Below are 12,298 nucleotides of genomic sequence, written 5' to 3'. Positions count from 1 at the left end.
ATTAATTTAAACAATTTGCTACAAAGTACTTCTATAGCCTCACAACTGAATATTTGATGCTTCCCAAACCCTGCTAACTTAATGACATAGAGATAGTCTCTGACCAATTTATTTTATCAAAATTATTATTAATGAGTTTCTCTGAGTGTTCCACTATAGGAAACAAGTGATACATGATCGTTTTTGGAATTATAGCTACTTATCTTTATTTGGTCTTTTTTCTTTTATCCTCTAATTTTACCTGCCCTTTTCTTACATCTTTAGTTTTTATAACCATCAGAACATCACATAACCTAACAATGTCAATAAATTAATTTTATTTTTGATTGATAACTTGTACAATTGTTGAAAGGATAATATTCTGAGATGCTGTCAAATGGGATTAGCAATTAGTGATTCCTATCAGCTGATGTAATGCTTACATAGCACTTTCACAGGCATTCATCCTTTTCAGGTATATACTGGTCAACTCAACAAGCCCCTTGAACAAAGTTGTCACTGAATTGCTCCCCAGAGAATATATGATTGGAAGTATTTGAAAATTCATCAGACATTAGAAGACTATAAAGGACCATCTTCACTTCTAGGCTTTGACAAATCTTAATAAAGTCTAAAAAAACACATCGAAGAAGCATAATGTTTTAGGACTAGCTCATCTCTGCTGTAATTTTATTGATAAAGCAATTAAGGAAAGTCCTAAGTCATTCCGGTTATCATTAATCTTTTTCAGCCAAGCATCCCAATCAGTAACTAAGCTCTCAAGCAATTTTACACTGTCTTTCTCAGGGTATAGAAAAAAAAAATCCAAAAATTGGTAGAGTGGAACAGACACACAGTAATGCCATGTCAACATTTATTTATGGCCTGCCAGTTAAGATGGACAAATTTTTTTAAAAGCCTGAAATATTTTTAAAACAATACTTGCCAAGGATTCCATGATGAGGTAGTTCATTCCACTTGTCAAGCTGGAAATGGAGAGAGTACAATCTGTGATTATTTGCTTGGGTACACCATCCATTTTTCCAGATCCTACATTAATCATTTTATTTCTCCTTGCATGCCGTGACATTCTAACTTCAGAATAGAAAACACTTGGCATTTATTTATCTTTTGAAATTCATAATTTCTATAGACCTTCTTGGTTTTACTTTATGATGCACCAAAAGTACATGCACCTCTATGTCTAGAGGTAATATTTCTTTGTGCTAATCATCATTTATAATTTCGTTCTCACATAGGTGTAGGACTTTTCCAAACGTCCATCCAGCCATCTATTCATTAATTAATTTAAAAATATTGAACCAGTGCATAATAAGTGCTAGGTATTAGGATTTAATAGTGTTTATAACATTATTCTTGTTACTCAAACCCATATGGCCTAGCACAAGTAATTGAAAAAGTACTAGTTAAAAACAACATTGTAATAACTGTCATCCCCCGTCATGGCAGGGCAATGCAGGCATTGGTCAAGGGCAAGGCAGGAGGCAGAAACATCAGTGTTAGGGACGATTACAATAATTCAGGAGAGTTATGGTGTTCACAGATGAGATTAAAATTAGCCACTGTTAAGGAGGAAAGGAGTCCAAGATGATACACAAGATTTTGGCGTAGGCAACTGCTGGATAGTTGATTGGGAAGAAAGAGTTTCTAGTCCGGCTACATTTTCATAAGAGTGGGCAACTAAGCTCAAAAATACTAGTTTTCTGGTTGAGATAGACATTTAAAGAGGAATTTTCCTCAATGTGATCAAGTTTTTCCTAATCTCTTGATTACTAGTTTCACTAATTTATGTAGTCAAATATCAAATGATAACAGGATTTTTTTCTGATTAAATTCAGAGTTATTATCAGGTTGAGATTGCTGCATTCATTTTAAGGTATTATCTCTTCTCTAACCTAAGACAAATGAAATATTCATCATTGTCTTCATCTGCCCAAGGTGTTGAACATGGTTCAGAGTTAACTGCTAAAGCAATGGGGTGGCTCAACTCAGTTAATGGAGCAATATGTAACTTTTATTTTCCTGGAATACCAAATATATGAGGAATTTGTGCAATTAAAAAAAAAACGGATATTTCAGAATGATTTTACTGTCATGTGTTTCTATGCAGTATTCTTCCTTATAATGTATTGCAAGTAACCAACCTGAACATGTGACATTGCATACTAAATCATAACCTATTTACTTAATATGTTTTCAAATAGATGAGTCACAACTCCCTTTGGGTGGAAAACTGCAGTTGTCATTTCAGAATTTTTGACAGGCTAGGGTACCTTGGGAAATAAACATCCATCCATTTTATTAGGCTCAAATTTACATAGGTTCAACATCAATAACTGCTTAAATTTCATATAAGATTGGGCTCATGCATTTTGGTGGACGTTATCAAATATCCTTTTCTGTAAAGTCGACTTTCAGTGCAAATTTCACACCTTTAATTTGTTTAATAATCAGATAACTCATTCAGTTTTATTTCAGGTATTATTCTTTTGGTAATACATTTCTATCTTTATCTTTCAGAGTCTGAATAACATCCAGTCCCTTGCAGATTAGACACATGACTTGCTGAAACACACAATTGCTTTACTTCCTGGTACATTTCATCTATCTAACTGTCACTCCAATCCTTCCAGCTCTTTAGGATATGTTTCTTTTGTTCATTTTTACATTTTGCCTTTGGTTAAGTACATTCTCAGTCAAACCATGATTCCTGAATTTGTTTATCCAATGCAGTTTAATTTGACACAAAATTGTGTGTTTCTACTTTTATCCATTTATTAATGTTTCCTTGTTGCCTAATTTATCATTTATATTTCCATGACAGTTCTCTGAAAGAAAACCACTTTCTCCACATTTATTATCACTGTTTCAAACATTGTCAACTTAAATTAGTACATAAGACTCAGAAAAAACTTATTTTTTGTTAATAATAATACAAATTGAATGAATTGATTTTCTTGAGTTCTTCTGAGAAAAAATAATAGCAATTTAAAAGAAATGACTATTCATGTGTTCGTTCTTTCTCTTTTAACAAGATTCAACTTCAGTAATGAAACCTTATGTAGCAAGTGCATTAAAACCACTTACAGTTATTGCTTTTCAAAAGCAGTAACAACAAAAACAACAACAAATATATATTTTTTTACTATTCGAGATGGCTGAGCTTAGGAGGGGAATGTTTTAAATATGGTTAGGAGTTTAGGACAGTTGGGAAATGAGCCATGAATGTTAACAGAAGCTGTTTTTTTTTTTTTTTTTTTTTTTTATCTCCAGTGCTGGACACTTCCCACATTAATAAGCAAACCTGTCTGTTTTGTTCTCATAAAATACAGAAGGAAAAAAAAGCCTAATTAAAATTTTAACTTACTTACAGTTACACTTGCCAGACTATGTTTACCATATTTTGAATTAGATATTGTTTTGCCATTACTAAGTGAGTTCATCATGGTGATTAGGTCAGAAAATAATTTCTCATGGTCCACAGAGCTTACATGAGTAGTCTCACTTACCACTACCTAAAACCTGTAAAAAACCCATTTTAAACTAAGGTTTGCTTCATCTTCATGGAAAAAAGCATGTGACAATTTGATTGCAGAGATTAATTTGTAATATCCTTGTCTACATCCAGAATAGTACTAAGACTACAATGACATGAAAGCACCGACCTACAGTAAGAGGTTTGGATTTGAGTCTCTACTTCTCCAAGTACTAACTATACAACCTGAAACAATATAATCAACTTTTAGGAATCATTGTTTTTCATTAATAGAAAGAGAATCATTGCTATTTTAACACAAAGGATTTAAAAAATAATTATATAAAATCATATATACATATAACCTATAAACTTCTACATTAATATTATATTTATTTAGTGGGGGACTCAGTATGATAGGAAACAAATTTTTGTCTTTGTGATATATTGATTTCTTTTCCTTTGGGTAGATAGTCAATACTGGGATTGCTGGAACAAATGGTAATTCTACTTTTAGTTCGTTTGGAAATCTCCACACTGTTTTCCATAGAGGTTGTACTTATTTACATTCTATTCTCACCAAAAACATGTAAGATTTCCCTTTTCTCAACAGCCTCACCAACATCTGTTATTTTTTCTTTTCAATAACAGCCATTCTGATTATGATAAGGTGTTATCACACTGTAGTTTTAAATTTGTATTTATGTGATGATTGGTGATGCCGAGCACTTTTTAATATACTTGTTGACCATTCATATGTCTTCATTTTAAAAATGTCTGTTCATATCCCTTTTCCACTTTGTAATGACATTCTTTCTTTTGGGGATAAAAGTCATAAATTCTTTGGCCAGATTAATTAGGCTAGATTTTCACATGTTTTAAAACAAGATCATATTAGATGTAAAATAAATAAAAGTGCAATTTTTCTGGTTAAAGCAGAAGTAGGGGTCTTTGGTATCATCTCAATCAGCCCCTGAGATGCTTCCGGGGAATGCTGAGATTATATAACAATTTGAGAGTCCCTGTTATCCCAAAGAGACCTGTTCTTTGGGGCAACTTCCAGCTCCTAAAAAACAAAATCTGTATATATTTCAGTAGGAAAAATAGACACTAGCATTATGAAACATTATGAAATAAGTTGTTTTTGATACATTGAGCAGAAGTTTTATTATATAAATATGTTGATTGAAATGGCCTTTATAGTATAATTCTTCAAAATCCAGGAAAGGAAATTTCAATATACTGTAATTTGTTAAATATATATTGGACACTGGCCTAAATAATGAATTCTGTTTACACTCCAAAAGATATAAAAATGAAGAAACGTAAGCCACACATGGAAGGAACTTAATTATTCTGGCAGGATAAAAATAAAAACAGTAACAGTAACTAAGGAATAATATTTTTTGGTGATTTAATTATTAATAGAATTTCACAGTTAATGTTATCTCTGTCAATATTGTATTAACATGTATTTTGTTTTTTTCTTGAGATAGTTATTCCAAGGAAAATTCTACAAAAGGGTTCATACATCTAGGAAAAATTCACGCACTCTGAAAGTGCCCATTCTTTCCAGGTTTCCTTTACTGTTACTGCCACTTGAGCTGGGCCAGTGCTTTTAGGAAGCATTCAAGACAAAGAGGATGTTCACTGAAATGCACAAAAGAGAGAATAAGAAATTCAAGTACATCATCCAAAGATGTTAGCTCTTAAGAACTTTTCTGAATTTTTAAAAGCTTTATGTTAAATTTATACTTGTTCTAAAAAAAAGTTTTTCAGTTTTTTATTGGCAAGTTAGAGTAGTTCTTAAAAAGAAGCAATTTTATGATGTTTTTGGGTGACATTTCAGCTTACAGATGCTTGTCTTTAGAGAGACAGTAGCAATGTCAGATCTAAAACGCCAGTTCTGTCTTTCTGTTTCAGTCTGTATTAATCTAGTTATGGCATACAGGCATTCAACTGGTCACATTTTCCACAAAATTTAACTGTAGGATTTTCTTGTTTTTCTGGGCATAGTTATATGGGTTTGCTGTTAGATCATTTAAAAAATAGATTTTTTTTTTGCATATGTCCATGCGTAATAGAGTAAAGAGGGCCTACACTTGGAAAACACTAGGACAGAATGATAAATCTCTCTGCAACCAACCCATCTTTTGTAGCAAGGTGTTACAGTTCAGTCTACATTCTAATTCCTCTGTGTGAAGGAATTTGCAATTTGCAAGTATTAAATGATCCTTATCATTTCCTATAAATAGGGTGTTACTACAGAGTTGAGGAGATTTTTGAAGTAAATAACATACGGGCTGGTTAATATCTTATTGGTGAGTTCTACCCAGTCATAAAGAGGGGGAAGATGTGAGTTGTGTGCTGTAAATTTAGTTCGCCCCGTATTTTACTCTGCTTTGTAAGTTTAAGCTCGTGTGTATCTGTTTTTTCTGCATATATGTTCACATTGCACATAAGTATGGATTAGATTGAATAACATCCAAATATATATCTATTATAGAGATTCTAGAGGAATAGATATCCTGCAATATTATTCAAAGGACAGAACAAACTCCTCCAGAAATAAAACAAGAACTACAATCTATTAAAAACCAGTAATACGTCTTCTCATCCATTAAAATTATCACAAATCTTGGGAAGCCAATTTTATATATTGTAAATCAAAAACAATTGCTAATATAGCAATATGAATGCTGAAGAAAATAAACAATTTCCTACTACTTTGATGAATGTGTAAAATCCATTTTTTTCAAAACAGATGCCACACATTCTCATATAAGCCTTCCATAATACTAATGAAGTGAACTGTGAACATTGGCTATAGAAACTGACCAAGGAAAGGAATATGGTCTCTACATCTCCACTGACAATCATATAGAGTAGAACCTCAACCCATGGTGCCATTATGAAAGTAGCAAAACAAATTAATTCTGAGTACTAAAGAAGAATTTAGGGCATGCTTTTGATTAAGGAGACTTTTCAGAGCATGCTTTTGTATGACCGCAACATGTTTTCATTTTTGCATTGTCAGCAGGCCACACTATCATCATCCCTAACCATATGTGTGTGTGTGTGTATACATGTATATACACATACAGTGATGTGTCACTTAACAATGGGGATACATTCTGAGAACTGCATTGTTAAATGATTTGCTCATTGTACAAACATTATACACAAACTTAGATGGCATATATACTTTTATTTTTATCTACTATATGGAAAACCAAATGTCCTAGCACCATTACTGAATATCAACAATTTCCTTTATTTAATATGCAGCACCAATATCAAGTGCCATATATCAGGTTTCTATATGTGTGCCATTATAATCTTATGAGACCACTATTATACACGTGGTCTGTCTTTGACAAAAACATTGGTATGCGGTGCATGACTGTATGTATACAAGATGATAAAGATGATATATGCAAAAACTGTTTCGTTACTCTTAAAGAACCAATTCAACCAGCAAAGCCAAATCTCTTTTGAAGAGTTATTTATTTTATCGTAATACGTGAAATTTATCTTAAAGATTTCACTTTCTAAAAGCTTTCCTTAAATAGTATACCTTCTCTTTCAATGGATAGGACAGTTTATTCCATTCAAGAGCATTGCTTACTGTGCAGAGAACATTTTAGATTAAAAAATATATATAGTAACATAGGCGCCTTTATGAAGAACACAGAGAGCAAGGATATATAAATGATACCATTATACCTTTGATTAACACACTTTTCATAACTAGAAACCTAGCTGTGATATTAAAGAAAATGTTTTTAAATAGTAATGCTTTTTTTTTTTTTAATGTAGAGACTTCCTTCAACTCTTGCTTGCTTTCATTTTTGCATAAAACGTCTTTAGGAGGGAGTGAAGCATGGAACTCTGGAAACACGCAGACTTCCCCATGAAAGCTCTGGTGCTACAGCTCTGACCTCAGCCCTGCGAGGGTCGAGAACCATCTCTTCCTTCCTTACTGCCTCCCAGGTTCAGTGATCTCACCAGCTGTCTCAGACTCTTTCTGAGAGCAGCTGTCTGTCCTCTGTCACTTTCCAGCAGACATGTTACACAAAGGAAATCAAGGTCACCAGGAAAAAGGATTCCAAAACCATGCTTTCCAACCCCTGGATGAACAACCCTTAGATACTCCTGAATTGCTTTCCTTATTTAACTTCTCTGTCATTGACCCTCGATTCTTACATTTTTGCTGAGACAATTTTAAACACTACTTTTTCAGATGAACTTAGAACTCTACATAAGTCTTTCAAGTTAAGGTCAAGTATGTGTATACACAATTCAGTATAATTACTGCAGATTTCTCTCCTTCTTCCCTTTTAAGACTGTGGATATGAATTCATCAAACATACCTTTTGGACATTGTTGATGCTGATGCACATTGCTCTGTATTCATCCTTTCTACTTTCTGGCAATTTTAGCAACCAAAATTTTTTAGAAACTGAAAGCAGAAGCAGACTTCTAATTATTTTACTTTCGATACTAGTACTGTTTATAAACTATCACTGAAAAAGCAGCTCTTGCCTACAAATGTTCTCGCTCTGGAGTTACTCCATTTTTGTTAGGGTCAGGTATTCTAGGACCGAGGAAGCTATAACTCATTGCTCTCCATTCTTCTCACAACTTAAACCCTCTTCAGTATGAGTGTTCATCTTTTTAGTTAACTCACAGACTTCTTGACACTACCAGCAGTTTCACCCTGACTTAGTCACTACGAACTGACTCCTGGCCATTACTCATCAAATTCAGAGCATAAACTAATAATAATACACTTTTGCATTTTTACTTGTTTTAGTTTATTAATTCATCTTTCTTCTTTGAATATAGGGAATATACCTGGACCACCCTCATCTTTTCTTATTGGCCAGTTCAGCGATAATTCTTGGAAGCTTTTCAAATAGCAGGTACCTAAAAAATATAGTTTGCTTCTGGAGTTATTGACTAACTGGAATTAATCCCTTTCCATTAATGTACTGCATGAGGCTAAGATATTTTATGTAAGCTTTAGTCAAACCTAGAATACCTTTATGGCAAATGTTATCTTTGACAGAATTTATTAAGATAAACTAAATGCTATAGCAAACAAAACCAAAACCTAATAGTATAAAACCACAGAGATTTATTTCTCGTCCATGCAATAGTCTCATGCAGGTGTTTACAGGCAGTCTTCATTGCAGCAATGCAAGAACTTGTACTCCTTTCATTTTGTCACCTACTGGCACCTCGGGTCCTAAGGTCCTCTGCTCAAGGTCTGCATCCAGTAGGCAGACAGGGAAGAAAGATCCTGTGAACATATTTTTGGGCCAGTGCACTTCTTCCTGCATTGAATTGGCTGAACCTAATCACATGATGCCATCTATTTAGTTCACTTAGTTATAATGAACTCTTTTTTATGTAATCTTTCAGTACACAGGTAGAATAGGAGACAGGTTTTGATCATGCACTGCTGTCCCTGTAACACCCACTGATCACCATGGGTCAGAACTGTGAGATCCTTCCAGTGCTGCTGGCAGCTGTGGGGATTCAGAGAGGCCACAAGAAGCTTATCTTTTGAACATCAGAGTTACAGACATTAATATTTAAAGTTTGAGAGGACAGAAAAGTGAGGGTTGATTATTCTTGCCACAAGTTGTAAGAAGAATAAAATGCATTCTTTGTAATGAATATTCTCAGGGTGGAAAAAAAGCATGGCTTATTTAATTTCATCATCCAATATGAGGAAAATGAACAGAAACAGATGCCTTTCCATTAATTTTGCAATGGCTGAATTGGGAATAAGGTCCTTATGGTTCCCTATGTGTTTACGGACATCCCAATCCATCATTACACACATACCAGAGTTTCTGCCAGCATCAGAAGCTACCTCTAGAGCAAAGATCCCAAGTTCCCAACTATTATATTGATAATTTGAAAGTCTCTTTCCTCAGACTATCAATTTTCAATCACTAAGACTTAACAAATTTCTCCCTTTGTAGTATTTATATTGACTCAATTTTACTTTTTTTGCTATATTAAATAATTTTTCTTTATATTGATATTTGATAGTTAAAAAGAAAGTTTAATTGTAGTACATTAGTAACTTATTTACAATTTATAAGTATCTTTACCTATATTGCATTATTTGACTATATCCTAGAAATGTTGTAAGGTATTTGCTATTATTTTTAGTTTCCAGATTATAAAGTTGAAGCTTAAATATTTGAATGAACTTGTCTAAAATATCATAGTGTCTCAGTACACAGGCTTCAGAATCAGGACCCAAACTGAGGTTTTTTGATTGTTTTTTCTGGCTCTAAGTCTTATGCTTAAAATATTTTACTAACAGGATTATTAGATGCATTTACACTATACAAAGGTACTATTAATATAGAAAATGTATTGTGAATTTGTAGACAAACCAGATGTCAATCTTTCTGTTTAAATGACAGTGAAGATATCCAGTCTTCTACTCTCTGAAATAAACAAAAAAGTCACAGCATCTCATAATAAGAGCACAAATATTTTGAGACCTATTGAAAAACTCCAATGCAAAGAATATATGGTGAAAGTGATGGATAAATACGAGTTCTTTAATTGATAAAATGATTTTTGTTATGTCAGTATTCCATTGAAATATATATTAATCAATATATTTTCCAGAATGGTAACCATGATAGCTGAGGATCAAAATAACAGCTGTCGTTAATTAAACAGGTGTTACATATGCACCAAATATTCATGTTTTGTATAGTCTTTGCAGAAAATTAAACTAAGGCTCTAGGAGGTTCATGAACTTGACCTAGCATCAGTTGAGATGAAAACCCAGGTCTGTTTGATTCCAAAGTCAAAACAACCCGACATTTTTAAAACAAGAATGTTTTCAATGAGTAAAAATGTTTTATATATACATGTAATTAAAAGTGAATAATATCAAACTCTATATGTAACCTATAAAGACAGCAAAAATAGCTTTATCAACATTTGATATTCTCAAAATATAAAATACTAAACAGAGGAAGACAACTCAAATATTTAAATTTCTTATTAAATGGAATAGTTTCTACATTATAACATGAACAAGAATTGAATCACACGGGGTTGTATAATAGTGGAAGGTGTCAAAGTTGACCCACTCTTATGTAGAGGAGAAAAGCAACAGGCTTGTAGAGAGGGGGTGACAGTTGTCTTCACTGGAGATGTTCTATAATTACTTACAGGAGAAAGAAAGGCAAGCAAAGCACGGACACAAGAGATTTGAAGCAGGGGCTGTTTTGGAGTCTAGGAGAATGGTCATCCATTGATAACTGTATCTGCTATTTCTGAGATCCAGGCCCAAGGCTGAGGTTCAGGAGTGCAATCCCAAAGTCTAGCATTTGTCCCAAAATTACTAGTAAAATGGAGGTGGACTCTCAGTTTTAGAGAAACAGGGCAGATTACCTAACAGGAATTAGACGCTGACACCAATGCAGTACCTCAACTTTTCATCTGGAGAAGGATTCACAACTAAAGTACCTGCCAGAATTGGGATAAGGGTTGAGAAGTGGCTGGAATGCAAGGACGACTTTCTTCTGGATACTCTAGGTATTGAATTAGAGAGCTTTAAGTTGTCTCCAGGTTAGGTTCACCTCCAGATCTGGAACAGGTGTCACCTGCCATGGGATTCAAATGGCCCTACCTGAGGACAAAAGACAGGTAAAGGGTCATACAATGGAGGAGATTCTGATACATGTAATACTAAGTATGCCAAGGGTTGCTTTTGAAATAAGGCTGACCAGAAATTTGTAATGGGTAAATATGACTTATTATACTTAAAATATTGAGTATGACTATGCAGCAAAATATTGATTACATTAATTGAAGTATTCTTAAACTATCTATAAAGTAGTTTTTTTAAAAGCTATTTAAGGCTGAGCACGGTGGCTCACGCCTGTAATCTGAGCACTTTGGGCGTGTGGATTACTTGAGGTCAAGAGTTGGGGACTAGCCTGGCCAACACGGCAAAACCCCATCTCTACTAAAAATCAAAAATTAGCTGGCACAGTGGCATGTACCTATAATCCCAGCTACTCGAGAAGCTGAAGCAGGAGAATCACTTGAACCTGGGACATGGAGGTTGTGGTGAGCCAAGATTGCATCACTACACTCCAGCCTGGTGACAGGGTGAGACTCTGACTCAAAAAAAAAAAAAAAAACCACACACACACACACAAAAACTATTTATTTCCTTCTTTTAAAGTGGAAAAGAGACAACAGTGGAGTGGAGGGCCTGTGCAGAAGAATGCCCAGGAGTCTTATTCTCCATGACTGTAGAGGACAGAGGAAGGACAATTTGTTTCAATTTGTTTGAAGTCATTGTTTTTAAAAGAGAAAGGGCATATTATATGGGATGGGAGAAAAGGTAGCTGGGGAAGCATTAGGGTCACTCAGGAAACTATAGATGAAAACAGGAACAAGAGCCTTTATTGCGGTTTCAGTGGGAAGGAATGAGTTATATGAGGTGGTCAGATTTAGGATTGGCTAGTTTGAATAATTGCAGTGGGCTTCACGGACTAGGGGCTCTTCCTAGTTGTCTAATATCTGGCCTCGTGATGATTAGGGCAGGGAAATAGTAGCTCAGAGTATAAAAGCTTGATAAAGGAGGTAGTTGGAGGCATCAGCTCTGGATTGGTTGCCTTGCATGTAAAAGGCATGCTTACTGGCAAGTTTAACTCTAGAATTTGGCTAGCTCTGAGGAGGTGGAGCAATTTTTCCAGGATAAACAGGACCCCAAGATGTCAAAGCATCAGCAATACAAACTTAAAAAATACAATTTATATAATCACT

At 34.2% G+C, this 12,298-nt stretch overlaps 1 long non-coding RNA gene across 3 annotated transcripts in view; it reads left to right on the top strand.

The window, feature by feature from the left end:
- The window catches only part of LOC116550235, a 273,807-nt gene extending 262,013 nt beyond the window's left edge, over window positions 1-11,794 (top strand). The window contains exons 4-6 of one of the 3 annotated variants that reach the window (XR_004268287.1): window positions 2,521-2,679; window positions 5,052-5,176; window positions 11,712-11,794. This is a non-coding gene — a long non-coding RNA (uncharacterized LOC116550235). Of the gene's footprint in view, window positions 1-2,520; window positions 2,685-3,273; window positions 3,336-5,051; window positions 5,177-11,711 lie in introns of those variants that run through there. The other 2 variants (XR_004268288.1, XR_004268290.1) reach the window with 2 other exon arrangements.
- The last annotated feature ends 504 nt before the right edge of the window (window positions 11,795-12,298 follow it).

This window comes from Sapajus apella, unplaced genomic scaffold (genome assembly GCF_009761245.1).
Source record: "Sapajus apella isolate SASKATOON/1434 unplaced genomic scaffold, GSC_monkey_1.0 scaffold7, whole genome shotgun sequence".
In the NCBI taxonomy this organism is placed as follows: Eukaryota; Metazoa; Chordata; class Mammalia; order Primates; family Cebidae; genus Sapajus; species Sapajus apella.
Note: the sequence above shows the minus strand (reverse complement) of the source record. Positions and strands in the feature narration are given on the sequence as shown.